This window comes from Oncorhynchus mykiss, chromosome 19 (assembly GCF_013265735.2).
Source record: "Oncorhynchus mykiss isolate Arlee chromosome 19, USDA_OmykA_1.1, whole genome shotgun sequence".
Taxonomy (NCBI): Eukaryota; Metazoa; Chordata; class Actinopteri; order Salmoniformes; family Salmonidae; genus Oncorhynchus; species Oncorhynchus mykiss.
In genome coordinates, this window is record NC_048583.1 from 46,481,327 (window position 1) to 46,497,025 (window position 15,699).

Below are 15,699 nucleotides of genomic sequence, written 5' to 3' on the forward strand. Positions count from 1 at the left end.
TCAAGAACAAGCGGAATGTTTCCGAGGGGAAGGGGTTGCAGGGTGGAATTTTCAAGAGCGACACTCGATGACCTGACTTCATCATTGTATGGCTAGTTTGGTCAAGTAGCAGACTAAACTCCACTCCATCACAGTTTATACACCATTTCAATAATACAAATAATAAAAAATAACCCAAGATAGATCACAGCCTGTCGTTTCCAATGCGAGCAAATTAGTCATAGTGGGCAGAACCAACTTCAACTGGCAAATACCTACCTTCAATGGTCACTGGCACGCTGGATCAGTGTGCAGTTCATAGATTAATGGCGATTTCAACTGTACCGGGCAGATGGCAGTGTTAACCATGGTGTGCAGTTCATGGCGGGGGGGTTATGGCATGGGCAGGCATAAGCTACAGATAAGGAACACAATTGCATTTTATCGATGGCAATTTGAATGCAGAGATACCGTGGCGACCCGTCATTCATTTGGGCGGCAGGTAGCCTAACGCTTAGAGCGTTGGGCCAGTAACGGAAAGGTCGCTGTTTTGAATACCCGAGCCGAAAAGGTGAAATTCCTGTCAGTGTGTCCTTGAGCAAGGGACTTAGTCCTAATTTGCTCCAGGGGCCGACCCTGTAGGTAGGCCGTCATTGTAACTAAGAATTTGTTCTTAACTGACTTGCCTAGTTAAAGAAAATTCAGGGATAAAATGGTGGGGCTGTTGTGAGCCCCACCTGTTTAGCAAAAAACTAAAATGTGTTCCCTGTTTTGAAATCAAATCACATATCTACCATAGCTTTGTCTGGAGTGATCATGTCAACATCATACTTTCAAAATTTAGCTAGACAAGTAGTCATCATGAATCAAGTCGACAATCTACTGGCAAATCTTTTTCAAACCTTGTCACATGAAGAACAATTCATGATAAAATGTGTCGGTAATCATCGGCAAGTTGGAAATTGTAAATTCAACAATGAGTGGCTTGGAAGGAATAAGTGGTTAACTGAAAGCCTCGTAAAGCAATCACTAGCCTGCTATTCAGTGGAGTGGGTGTGTGACCCCAGTCAGGGTTTACAGGTCTCTTTTCCAAGCTTAAAAGGATAAACATTCACATGCAACCACATTGGCCATGCTGTCAATCTAGCATTACTTCTGCCGCATTCAAAACAAATGGAAACTTGGAACTGGGAAATCTCAGACTTCAGAGAGTTCAGGACCACTTTTGAACGGTCATCCAACTCGGAATTCCAAATCTGGGACTCTGACTTCTTTCTAGAGCTCCGACCTGATGACCACTGACGTCATGATTCAACCTGTTTTTTTCAGAGTTCCTAGTTGTCGTGAAAGCACCATGAATCCAGAGAATGCCAGACTTTGATGACAAAATTTGCCCACAAGGACCACCTATACCTTCCTGTTCAAGTGAGCCCAGCATAACAAGTCCAAAAAATGTATTGTATGCTGCTGCATAAATGATGTAATATGCCAGGAGATATGTATACTGTAGCTAAGAAAGTAATACTAAGTGTATGTTGTGTAGTAAGCTGTTAGTAGAGGTCGACCAATTATAATTTTTCAATACCGATACTTGGAGGACCAAAAAAAAAGCCGATACCGATTAGTCGGCCGATTTTTATACATTTGTAATAATGACAATTACAACAATACTGAATGAACACTTATTTAACTTAATGTAATACATAAAATCATATTCAATTTGATTTAAATAATGCAAAAACACATATGTGCCACGTAAAAAAGCTAACGTTTAAGTTCCTTGCTCAGAACATGAGAACATATGAAAGTTGGTGGTTCCTTTTAACATGAGTTTTCAATATTCCTAGTTAAGAAGTTTTATGTTGTAGTTGTAGGAATTATATGACTATTTCTCTCTATACCATTTGTATTTCATATACCTTTGACTATTGGATGTTCTTATAGGCACTTTAGTATTGCCAGCCTAATCTCGGGAGTTGATAAGCTTGAAGTCAAACAGCGCTGTGAATATTGCCTGCTAACATGAATTTCATTTAACTAAATATGCAGGTTAAAAAAAATACACTTCTGTGTATTGATTTTAAGAAAGGCATTGATGTTTATGGTTAGGTACAGTTGTGCAACGATTGTGCTTTGTTAAATCATCACTCGTTTGGCGAAGTAGGCTGTGATTCGATGATAATCAACAGGCACCCCATTGATTATATGCAACGCAGGACAAGCTAGTTAACCTAGTAATATCATCAACCATGTGCAGTCAATCAATCTTCACATAATCACTAGTTGTTTTTTTATAAGTTTAATGCTAGCTCGAAACTTACCTTGGCTCCTTGCTGCACTCGCGTAACAGGTGGTCAGCCTGCCATGCAGTTTCCTTTTGGAATGCAATGTAATCAGCCAAAAATGCAGATTACCTATTGTTGTGAAAACTTTAAATCGGCCCTAATTAATCAGCCATGCCGATGAATCGGTCTACCTCTAGTTAGTAGCCCATATTCCGCATCCTAATCATTTGGTCCCTTTACCCCTCATAACTTATCACACTGTTCTGACTTGGTGGTGCACATGTAGCGTATAGCCTGTTTTAGAGAAAAATGTAATCATCCAATATTGTAAAAGCTTGTTTGCTTATATGCCCCCTTTATTTGTCCTAGAGTTCTGACTTGGTGTACTGGGAGAATACTGTAAGAACGGCCCATGTTCTGAATTCTGTCACTTTTTTATATTTCAAAAGTGATGAACCAATAAATCAAATGTATTTATAAAGCCCTTTTTACATCAGCCAATGTCAAATTGCTCTACAGAAACCCAGCCAAGATGTTCAAATGTTCATAGATGACCAGCAGTGTCAAATAATAATAAGCACAGTGGTTGTAGAGGGTGCAACAGGTCAGCACCTCAGGAGTAAATGTCAGTTGGCTTTTCATAGTCGAGCATTCAGAGTTCGAGACAGCAGGTACGTTAGAGAGAGAGAGCATCGAAAACAGTGGGGCTGGGACAAGGTAGCACGTCCGGTGAACAGGTCAGGGTTCCATAGCTGCAGGCAGAACAGTTGAAACTGGAGCAGCAGCATGACCAGGTGGACTGGAGACAGCAAGGAGTCAGGTAGTCCTGAGGCACGGTCCTAGGGCTCAGGTCCTCTGGGAGGAGAGGGAGAGAGAGAATTAGAGGGAGCATACTTAAATTCACACAGGACACCGGATAAGACAGGAGAATTACACCAGATAACAGACTGACCCCAGCCCCCCACACAAACTATTGCAGCATAGATACTGGAGGCTGAGACAGAAGGGGTCGGGAGAAACTGTGGCCCTGTCTGACGATACCCTCGGGCAGGACCAACTAGGCAGGATATAACCCCACCCACTTTGCCAAAGCACAGCCCCCACACCACTAGAGAGATACCCGCAAACCACCAACTTACTACCCTGAGACAAGGTTGAGTATAGCCCACAAAAATCTCCCCCACGGCACAAACCCGAGGAGGTGCCATCCCAGATAGGAAGATCACGTCAGTGACTTACCCCACTCAAGTGACGACCCCTCTTAGGGACAGCATGGAAGAGAACTAGTAAGCCAATTACTCAGACACCGTAATAGGGTCAGAGGCAGACAATCCCAGTGGAGAAAGGGGATCCGGCCAGGCAGAGACAGCAAGGGCGGTTCGTCGGTCTCGTGCCTTTCCGTTCACCTTCGTACCCCTGGGCCAGACTACACTTAACCATAGGACCTCCTGAAGAGATTAGTTCAATAAAGACAAAGGTCGAGACCGAGTCTGCGTCTCTCACATGGGTAGGCAGACCACTCCATAAAAATTGAGCTCTATAGGAGAAAGCCCTGCCTCCAGCTGTTTGCTTAGAAATTCTAGGGACAATAAGGAGGCCTGTGTCTTGTGACCGTAGCGTATGTGTAGGTATGTACGGTAGGTCTAAAATCGGAGAGATACATAGGAGCAAGCCCATGTAATGCTTTGTGGGTTACCAGTAAAACCTAGACATCAGTGTGGAGAGGAGAGGCTAGCACTGGAGTAATATGATTTTTTTTTAAAATGGGTTCTAGTCAGGATTCTAGCAGCCGTGTTTATCCAGGTAGCCAGAAAGTAGAGCATTGAAGTAGTCTAATCTAGAAGTTACAAAAGCACGGATTAGCTTTTCTACATTTTTGGACAAAACGTTTCTGATTTTTGCAATGTTACGAAAAGCTGTCCTTGAAATATTCTTGATATGTTCGTCAAAAAGAGAGATCAGGGTCCAGAGTAACGCCGAGGTCCTTCACTGTTTTATTTGAGACGACTGTACAACCATCAAGATTGTCAGATCCAACAGAAGATCAATATTGTTTCTTGAGACCTAGAACTAGCATCTCTGTTTTGTCAGAATTGAAAAGTAAAACATTTTTTGCTGCCATCCACCTTCTTATGTCTGAAACACAGGCTTCCAGGGAGGGCAATTTTGGGGCTTCACCATGTTGAATCGAAATGTACAGCTGTGTATCGTCCGCATAGCAGTGAAAGTTGTCATTTGGAAACAATGTTATCACCAAGAGGTAAAATGTATAGTAAAAACAATAGTGGTCCTAAAATGGAACCTTGAGGAACACTGAAACTTACAATTGAGTTGTCAGAGGACAAACCATCCACAGAGACAAACTGATATCGTTCCGACATATCTAAATCATGCCAGAACATTTCCATGTAGACCAATTAGGGTTTCTAATCTCTCCAAATGAACCAAATGAACGTGGTGATTGATGGTGTCAAAAGCAGCACTAAGGTCTAAGGGTACGAGGACCGATGCAGAGCCTTGGTCTGACGCCATTTAAAGGTCATTGAACAAATAGTTATTGACTACTGTTATTGTCTGTCCTAGCTCGCTCATTAATGTCTTAATCAAAATTACGGATTGCCTCTTATTACGCTCGTCGTCCCCTTATGCCATAGTTTGTACATGTCAATTGTCAGTAGAAACCACATTTGTTTAAGCAAGTCAGCCACATCAGCTATGTTTTTTTTAAAGGCAGTAAATTAGGCTGAATGAACTGTTTCGCTGCCAGGCAAGACACCACTGATGGTGCTGAAAAAAAAGCTCTGCTAATGGGACAGCTTTATGTAGGCCCTAACAGTTTGTGGGCACCGTTTGTCACTGTTATAGTGCAATTAATGTATTGTTTAGTGTTGTGTAGTGGCTTTGCTGGCATGCATAAAAAAAATATTTTAAAAATTGGGGAGTTTGCCCCACCAAGATTTACATGCTAAAATCGAGATCCTGAGGCCCATTATTGTGCCATTAATTTGCCATCATCGCCTCATGTTTCAACATGATAATGCACAGCCCCATGTCGCAAGGATCTGTACACAATTCATGGAAGCTGAAAATGTCCCAGTTCATCCATGGCCTGTATACTCACCAGACATGTCACCCACTGAGCATGTTTGGGATGCTCTGGATCTGGGCCATCACCCGAGTTTCATAACGTTTGGGGCTCAGTCCTGAAGACCAGGGTCAGAGGAAAAAAGGCCTTTTCTAAAATAATTTCCTACAATTTTACGTCATTTTACATGACACAATACAATAATATATTTTTATTCCAAGCAAATGACAAGAATGACAAGCTACTCCGACATTCACATACTGAGATCAACAAAACAAAGGACCCAAGTCTTAAATGCAATCACTAGCATAGGCAAATGAAAAGAGTGGGTACACAGATTTTAGGCCTACAATATGAGGAAATCCTTGTCCACCAACTTGCCAGTGGCATTCACCTATTCAGACTTTTCCCCAATTGTATTTTAAAATATTGCAAAATACCTTCTAGCTGCTGCCTGCTGTTCATTGACAGCCACAACTAAACTATCGGCTATTTTATATTTGCCGTGTGGACTGCCCAATTGCGGGATTCCCGACTGTAGACTAGGCCTGTGCGCTCATTATGTGACAAAACACAATCTACAGCATTTTAAAAAAGATATTGATTCTACGTGGCTAAATTATGCTGGTGTAGTATTTTCAATTTTCAATTTATAGAGATAGGAGTAATTATATAATTTGGTAAATGTATTTCAATTTACAGTTGAAGTCGGAAGTTTACATACACTTAGGTTGGAGTCATTAAAACTCGCTTTTCAACCACTCCACAAATTTCTTGTTAACAAACTATAGTTTTGGCAAGTCGGTTAGGACATCTACTTCGTGCATGACACAAGTCATTTTTCCAACAACTGTTTACAGACAGATTATTTCACTGTATCACAATTCCAGGGGGTCAGAAGTTTACATACACGAAGTTGACTGTGCCTTTAAACAGCTTGGAAAATTCCAGAAAATGATGTCATGGATTTAGAAGCTTCTGATAGGCTAATTGACATCATTTGAGTCAGTTGGAGGTGTACCTGCAGGTGTACCTTCAAGGCCTACCTTCAAACTCAGTGCCTCTTTGCCTGACATCATGGGGAAATCAAAAGAAATCAGCCAAGAAATAAAATTGTAGACCTCCACAAGTCTGGTTCATCCTTTGGAGCAATTTCCAAAAGCCTGAAGGTACCACGTTCATCTGTACAAACAATAGCACGCAAGTATAAACACCATGGGACCATGCAGCTGTCATACCACTCAGGAAGGAGACACATTCTGTCTCCTAGAGATGAACGTACTTTTGTGCGAAAAGTATTTGGTCACCTACAAACAAGCTAGATTTCTGGCTCTCACAGAACTGTAACTTCTTCTTTAAGAGGCTCCTCTGTCCTCCACTCGTTACCTGTATTAATGGCACCTGTTTGAACTTGTTATCAGTATAAAAGACACCTGTCCACAACCTCAAACAGTCACACTCCAAACTCCACTATGGCCAAGACCAAATAGCTGTCATAGGACACCAGAAACAAAATTGTAAACTGCACCAGGCTGGGAAGACTGAATCTGCAATAGGTAAGCAGCTTGGTTTGAAGAAATCAATTGTGGGAGCAATTAATAGGAAATGGAAGACATACAAGACCACTGATAATCTCCCTCGATCTGGGGCTCCACGCAAGACCTCACCCCGTGGGGTCAAAATGATCACAAGAACGGTGAGCAAAAATCCCAGAACCAGAGTGAATGACCTGCAGAGAGCTGGGACCAAAGTAACAAAGCCTACCATCAGTAACACACTACGCCGCCAGGGACTCAAATCCTGCAGTGCCAGACGTGTCTCACTGCTTAAGCCAGTACATGTCCAGGCCCGTCTGAAGAATGAATGGGGCCATGTATTGTGAGATTTTGAGTGAAAACCTCCTTCCATCAGCAAGGGCATTGAAGATGAAATGTGGCTGGGTCTTTCAGCATGACAATGATCCCAAACACACCGCCCGGGCAACGAAGGGGTGGCTTCGTAAGAAGAATTTCAAGGTCCTGGAGTGGCCTAGCCAGTCTCCAGATCTCAACCCCATAGAAAATCTTTGGAGGGAGTTGAAAGTCAGTGTTGCCCAGCAACAGCCACAAAACATCACTGCTCTAGAGGAGATCAGCATGGAGGAATGGGCCAAAATACCAGCAACAGTGTATGAAAACCTTGTGAAGACTTACAGAAAACGTTTGACCTCTGTCATTGCCAACAAAGGGTATATAACAAAGTATTGAGAAACTTTTGTTATTGACCAAATACTTATTTTCCACCATAATTTGCAAATAAATTCATTAAAAATCCTACAATGTGATTTTCTGAATTTTTTTTTCTCATTTTGTCTGCCATAGTTGAAGTGTACCTATGATGAAAATTACAGGCCTCTCAACTTTATAAGTGGGAGAACTTTCACAATTGGTGGCTGACTAAATACTTTTTTGCCCCACTTTACACTATCCCAAACTAAATGTCTACTCAATTTGGAACATCATTGCTTACAGTTGAAATGGAACATTGTTATTTAGCAGTCTCCCTCCCACTCTGAAGAAGCACCAGGCATTTCAACTGCGTTATGGTGACTGTATTCCTGACAAGAGAACTTAAAACAGACCAAACTCCCACCGTCCATATGCCAAAGAGAACTTGGTACACAAGTGGTGTTCTGGATGGGGTTTGGAGAACTGCATCATCATCATCAAGCCACTCATCATGCCAGTTCTTTCTACAATATTTTGTTTGTTCTGAAAACTACCCTTGTAGAATTCTTGTAATGACCAGATGCTTAGCTTTGACTTCAATAAAGCAAGGGTGCATGGGAACTGCTGTTTGTTGAAGCTATGTACAGTTGAGGCCAAAAGTTGAAAATGACACATTAATTTCCACAAAGTTTGCTGCTTAAGTGTATTTAGATATTTTTGTCAGGTGTTACTATGGAATACTGAAGTACAATTACAAGCATTTAATAATTGTCAAATGCTTTTATTGACATTTACATGAAGTTGATGCAAAGAGTCAATATTTGCAGTGTTGACCCTTCTTTTTCAAGACCTCTGCACTCCGGTCTGGCATGCTGTCAATTAACTTCTGGGCCACATCCTGACTGATGGCAGCCTATTATTGCATAATCAATGCTTGAGGTTTGTCAGAATCTGTGGGTTTTTGTTTGTCCACCCGCCTCTTGAGGATTGACCACACATTCTCAATGGGATTAAGGTCTGGGGAGTTTCCTGGCCATGGACCCAAAATATCAATGTTTTGTTCACCAAGGTGCTCCATCATGCTGGAAAAGGCATTGTTCGTCACCAAACTGTTCCTGGATGGTTGGGAGAAGTTGCTCTCGGAGGATGTGTTGGTACCATTCTTTATTCATGGCTGTGTTCTTAAGCAAAATTGTGAGTGAGCCCACTCCCTTGGCTGAGAAGCAACCCCACACATGAATGGTCTCAGGATGCTTTACTGTTGGCATGGCACAGGACTGATGGTAGCGCTCACCTTGTCTTCTCCGGACAAGCTTTTTTCCATATGTCCCAAACAATCGGAAAGGGGATTCATGAGAGAAAATGACTTTACCTCAGTCCTCAGCAGTCCGATCCCTGTACCTTTTGCAGAATATCAGTCTGTCCCTAATGTTTTTCCTGGAGAGAAATGGCTTATTTGCTGCCCTTCTTGACACCAGGCCATCCTCCAAAAGCCTTCGCCTCACTGTGTGTGCAGATGCACTCACACCTGCCTGCTGCCATTCCTGAGCAAGCTCTGTACTGGTGGTGCCCCAATCCCGCAGCTGAATCAACTTTAGGAGACGGTCCTGGCGCTTGCTGGACTTTCTTGGGCGCCCTGAAGCCTTCTTCACAACAATTGCACCGCTCTCCTTAAAGTTCTTGATGATCCAATAAATGGTTTATTTAGGTGCAATCTTACTGGCAGCAATATCCTTGCCTGTGAAGCCCTTTTTGTAAAAAGCAATGATGACGGCATGTGTTTACTTGCAGGTAACCATGATTGACAGAGGAAGAACAATGATTCCAAGCACCACCCTCCTTTTGAAGCTTCCAGTCTGTTATTTGAACTCAATCAGCATGACAGAATGCTCTCCATCCTTGTCCTCGTCAACACTTACACCTGTGTTAACGAGAGAATCACTGACATGTCAGCTGGTCCTTTTGTGGCAGGGCTGAAATGCAGCGGAAATGTTTTTTGGGGGGATTCAGTTCATTTGCATGGCAAAGAGGAACTTTGCAATTAATTGCAATTCATCTGATCACTCTTCATAACATTCTGGAGTATATGCAAATTGCCACCATACAAACTGAGGCAGCAGACTTTGTGAAAATTCATATTTGTGTCATTCTCAAAACTTTTGGCCACGACTGTACTGTAGACAAGTGAGCTTTAGCTCATCTAGGACAATGTATTGATAGTTATGCTTTGTGTGTTGATAGTGAGACTAGAAAATAACTTAAAGCAGCTGATTTTTATTCAACTTAGTCTTTTGTTTTCTCTTTGCTGCAGAACAGTGACATAGAGCCTGAGGATTCCCCAATCCCTAAAATGTCTCCCAAGAGGAAGATACATCTCATGCATTATTCATGTAAGTGCCACAAGTGTTTGAGTTAGCAGAAATGTTATATTTGAAAATTCTTAGACGTTTCCTTGAAGTATTGTGCACCACACTTGAATTGTATTATTCTAATGTTTCTCTTTTATTTGTTCACACAGAACAATTCAATGGCCAAGCCCACAGCAATTTCAGTTTCCACCACATCAACACCAAGAGTGGATTGCTTCACAGCGTGCAGGAACCTGTTTGGTCACTGGGTCCCGGAAGCGTATTGTGGTGTCTATTGCTGATTAGCGAACCAATAAAGACACTTAAAATAAATTCCTTGCTCCTTGACTTAACTGTGTTCTCTCATTCAATAATTACCAATACAGGAATGACTTAATTTGTTGTGGCATTAGTCAACACATAAAGGTTGTCTGCATACAGCAGTATGAAATCATTTTTAAGTATAGCAGAATCAAATCAAGGTTTCCTCCAGTATATGCTGCTGCTGTGATATTAGTCAGCTGTAATCAGGGGCGCAACTTTGGCTTTAGAAGTGGGAGGGGGACATAACCTGGTGGGGTGTCTGGGGGCCCCCAGTCAGAATTTTTTGGGCATCCAAACCTAATTTCCTGCATTTCTAAACAATCTAATTGGACTCTTCTGAACATTTTGGGGTCACTTTTATTGTTAATAAGAATAGAATATGTTCAGGGCCTAAATGTAATGCCCACATGCAGGTAGATTTTGGCATTGGCGGGTACAATGTATATTTCACTACTCAACGGAGGTCAGGGCTCCACAGTGCAAGCATTTCTCGCGTTTGTGAAATGTACTTTTCTGTCCATCAGCCAATGTGGCAGGTAGATTTAAAAATATATCAGCCACTCGGTTTTTTTTTACCAGCCAAAACACATTTTAGTGGAGAAAATTACACCAACAAAACACACCAACATTTTTTTTTTTTGCTGAGCATGCTTTATTTCTAAAGCAATAAATGTATTACTAGTGTAACGATTCTCTTCTTGTGAAGTAGAGGCGGACCAAAGCGCAGCGTGGTGGTTGTTCATTGTACTTTATTTACGACACTATACAAGAACAAACTAACGAAAAAACAAGAAACGTGAGAACTCAAAACCTAATACAGCCTATCTGGTGAACACTACACAAAGACAGGAACAATCACCCACAAACACACAGTGAAACCCAGGCTACCTAAATATGGTTCCCAATCAGAGACAATGACGAACACCTGCCTCTGATTGAGAACCATATCAGGCCGAACATAGAACTAGACAAACTAGACATGAAACATAGAATGCCCACTCAGATCACACCCTGACCAACCACAACATAGAAATATACAAAGTAAACTATGGTCAGGGTGTGACAACTAGTAAGAAGTAATATGGTATATTGTTTAATTAAATTTATTGTGGCCTGAGTCTAACCAAAATATCAGATTGGACAATGTTAATGCCATTAACTTCATCATCATTGTTTGATTTTAAGTATAGAGCCAACAGTAGGAGTAAAATGCTTCACTGTAATTCAAATCATAGACCTAATAGTACTGTAGAGGTATTTTTTACTTGCACACAATATAGCTGGATCACCCCGTCCTGGGTCTAGGGGTCCACTGCCCTGCAATGCCTCAATCCAACACATCCCATTCAGCTTTAGGATCTTAATGAACCATTCATTATTGGTTTCAGATGTGTTAGGCCCAGGCTAGAGTGACAACCACCAGTACGGCAGACCCCTAGGGCCAGGACTAAGCAACCTAGCAGCTAAGGAACGCCTAAATAGGTATCACCCCTGACGTGGGTAGGACTCTTTTTGTCGTACAGTATTCCATATAACACATCCAGACCTTATGAAAGTTGCTTAGTATACCCTTAATCTTGTAATAAAATCTAGTGATACATAACTTAACATCCATTGTGACATTGTGGGAGGAAAACCTCCATCCAATTAATGGCAATGCATTTCTTAGCCGCTATAAATGCTTGGTTACACAGTTTCTTCTGATAAGTCTCCAGTATCCACATTTCCAAGCAAACAAAAACAGGGAGAATCTGTAGACATGCTGAGATAAAATAACATACTCTTTGCCAGAATTCCGCCAGCCTTCACAATAGCATAACATATTGAAATGTCGCCATTTGGATTTTACACCTCCAGCAGAGGAACTACTTCTAAATGCATGATGTTCAGTTCCACTGTCATATAGTACCTTCTATGGATGGTCTTAAACTGCAGTAATATGTCTGAGATTATATCAACATGACTGAGCATTCTAACATCTGAATCCATTCATCAGTTGTGTCTCCCAGGTCTTCCTCATCTTTTTGTTTTACATGTTTTGTGTCAACAGGGAAGAGACTGTCAACCCTTGGCACAGTTTGGAAATCAACTTTGGAGGTGTCAGACTGTCTTAAAATAGTTTCCCTGGCTGCCTGACCCTGCTGACACCCCTGTCACCATCTGATCCTGCTCAGATGAGGCATGACAAAGAATTACATTGGTGTACGTTTATACATTATACAATATAATCAATGGTTCAATAATTGAAATTACCATTATTCCCAGATCCCAGACTGTAGCTTTAATTTCTTATGGCTGGGGGTGCTATTTTCACGTTTGGATGAAAAGCGTGCCCAGAGTAAACTGCCTGCTACTCAGGCCCAGAAGCCAAGATATGCATATTATTTGTAGATTTGGATAGAAAACACTGAAGTTTCTAAAACTGTTTGAATGATGTCTGAGTATAACAGAACTCATGTGGCTGGAAAAAACCAACCAGGAAGTGGAAAATCTGAGGTTTGTAGTTTTTCAAGTGATTGCCTATAATGCTATTTCTGACTTTTGTTGACTCCACAACATGGCGGGTATCTGTATGGTGGCTGAGCGCTGTACTCAGATTATCGCATGGTGTGCTTTTGCCGTAAAGCTTTTTTGAAATCTGACACAGAGGTTGCATTAAGGAGAAGTATATATTTAATTCTATGCATAACACTTGTATCCTTCATCAACATTCATGATGAGTATTCCTGTAAATTGATGTGGCTCTCTGCAAAATTACCGGATGTTTTGGAGGCAAAACATTACTGAACGTAACGCGCCAATGTAAACTGAGATTTTGGGATATAAATATGAACTTTATGGACAAAACATACATGTATTGTGTAACATGAAGTCCTATGAGTGCCATCTGATGAAGATCAAAGGTTAGTGATTAATTTTCTCTCTATTTCTGCTTTTTGTGACTCCTCTCTTTGGCTGAAAAATGGCTGTTTTTTTTGTGACTAGGCGTTGACCTAACATAATCGCATGGTATGCTTTCGTCGTAAAGCCTTTTTGAAATCGGACACTGTGGTGTGATTAACAAGTTTATCTTTAAAATTGTGTATAATACTTGTATGTTTGAGGAATTTGAATTTGAATTTGGCGCCCTGCACTTTCACAGGGTGTTGTCAAATCTATCCCGATAACGGGATATCTGCCGTAAGAAGTAGAGGTCGACCGATTAATCATAATGGCCGATTAATTGGGGCCGATTTCAAGTTTTCATAACAATCGGAAATCTATATTTTTGGACACCGATTTGGACCCCAAAAAATGTACACCTTTATTTAATCTTTATTTAACTAAGCAATTCAGTTAAGAACACATTCTTATTTCAATGATGGCCTAGGAACGGTGGGTTAACTGCCTTGTTCAGGGGCAGAACGACAGATTTTTACCTTGTCAGCTAGGGGATTTAATCTTGCAACCTTACAGTTAAGTAGTCCAACGCTCTAACCACCTGATTACATTGCACTCCACAAGGAGCCTGCCTATTACGCGAATGCAGTAAGCCAAGGTAAGTTGCTAGCTAGCATTAAACTTACCTTATAAAAAAACAATCAATCAATCATAATCACTAGTTAACTACACATGGTTGATGATATTACTAGTTTATCTAGCGTGTCCTGCGTTGCATATAATCAATGCGGTGCGTATTCGTGAAAAAGGACTGTCGTTGCTCCAATGTGTACCTAACCATAAACATCAATGCCTTTCTTAAAATCAATACACAAGTATATATTTTTAAACCTGCATATTTAGCTAAAAGAAATCCAGGTTAGCAGGCAATATTAACCAGGTGAAATTGTGTCACTTCTCTTGCGTTCATTGCACGCAGGGTCAGGGTATATGCAACAGTTTGGGCCGCCTAATTTGCCAGAATTTTACATGATTATGACATAACATTGAAGGCTGTGCAACGTAACAGGAATATTTAGACTTATGGATGCCACCCGTTAGATAAAATACGGAACGGTTCCGTATTTCACTGAATGAATAAACGTATTGTTTTCAAGATGATAGTTTCCGGAATCGACCATATTAATGACCTAAGGCTCATATTTCTGTGTTATTATGTTATAACTAAGTCTATGATTTGATAGAGCAGTCTGACTGAGCGGTGGTAGGCACCAGCAGGCTCGTAAGAATTCATTCAAACAGCACTTTTGTGCGTTTTGCCAGCAGTTCTTCGCAATGCTTCAAGCATTGCTCTCAAGCCTATCAACTCCCGTGATTAGACTGGTGTAACCGATGTGAAATGGCCTGCTAGTTAGCGGGGTGCGCGCTAATAGCATTTCAAACATCACTCGCTCTGAGACTTGGAGTCTAAACTGCTGTCCTGTAGCTACTGTAGGTCTACCAATCAACTCAAGATGGAACTTTGTATCATTCACGGATACTGTTAATATTACTGCAAAATTACTGCAAAATTCACCTGAGCTCCGTAGACTGGTCTTCTCTGTCTATCTGACCATACTGGGACCCCTGTCACCATCTGATCCTGTTAAGACATGGTGAGCAGTGCTGTTGCACCCGTGGATGTGATGCACATATTGACCACATAGTGTCAGGGTTGCACCACTGAAGTGAGTGCTGCAGAACTTGTTCTGATTCCTAAACACTTCAAGAGATCAGTGACACTGACAACTAGTTTAGTGATGGAATGGTTTTTGGTGGTTAAAGCCAATCGAATTTCAGTAATTAATTGGGGGACAATGGCTATGTTAGTGATTTGAGGTCTGAATTGGAAAAAAAAAACAACTGCATAGCTTAGCTTGTCATAGCACCTACCTTCAACACGGCCACCTCATGTTAAGTGGTTTTAATGAATGATTTACTCAGGCTCAGATTTCAGTGTAATAAACTTGCCATACATCATCCAGAAGTCACAGCCACACTCATAGAGCAGTATTTGTGAAGGTGGGGTTTGGTTTTGGCGGGTGAGTTAAACTCTTTGTTCAGGGAGAGGAGAGAACTCAGACGGGTGCCAAATGTCTGCTAACACATGACTGAGCTTTTTTTGAACATGTGCTCTCCTGAGTTACCTGATCTAACCCAAAGTGTCATTATGGCTCGTAAAACTGGCTAGTAGTCAGATACTTTCCTTCAGATGCATTTTACCTGAGACTCAGTAAGCCTATTATTATGACAAGATCTTGGCGTGTGTGTAAATTTAACTGATTCATTTACCATAAACTGATTTCCTGTGTTTTATCAATGGGGGAGGAATAAATTAAACTGCAATCCCATGGCTTGAGGTTTGAATCTGATATTCCCATGTCATGCCACACTAAGATCTTACATTGTTCAATACAGTACATGCTTAGCAACTGTCTTATCTCTATGAAAATGCAAGTATGATCACCACACCTTTGATGTCAATATCAATGTCATTGTGCATAGTCTCAAACAAATCACAATACATTTGTAATTTCATCAGATGGGGAGGA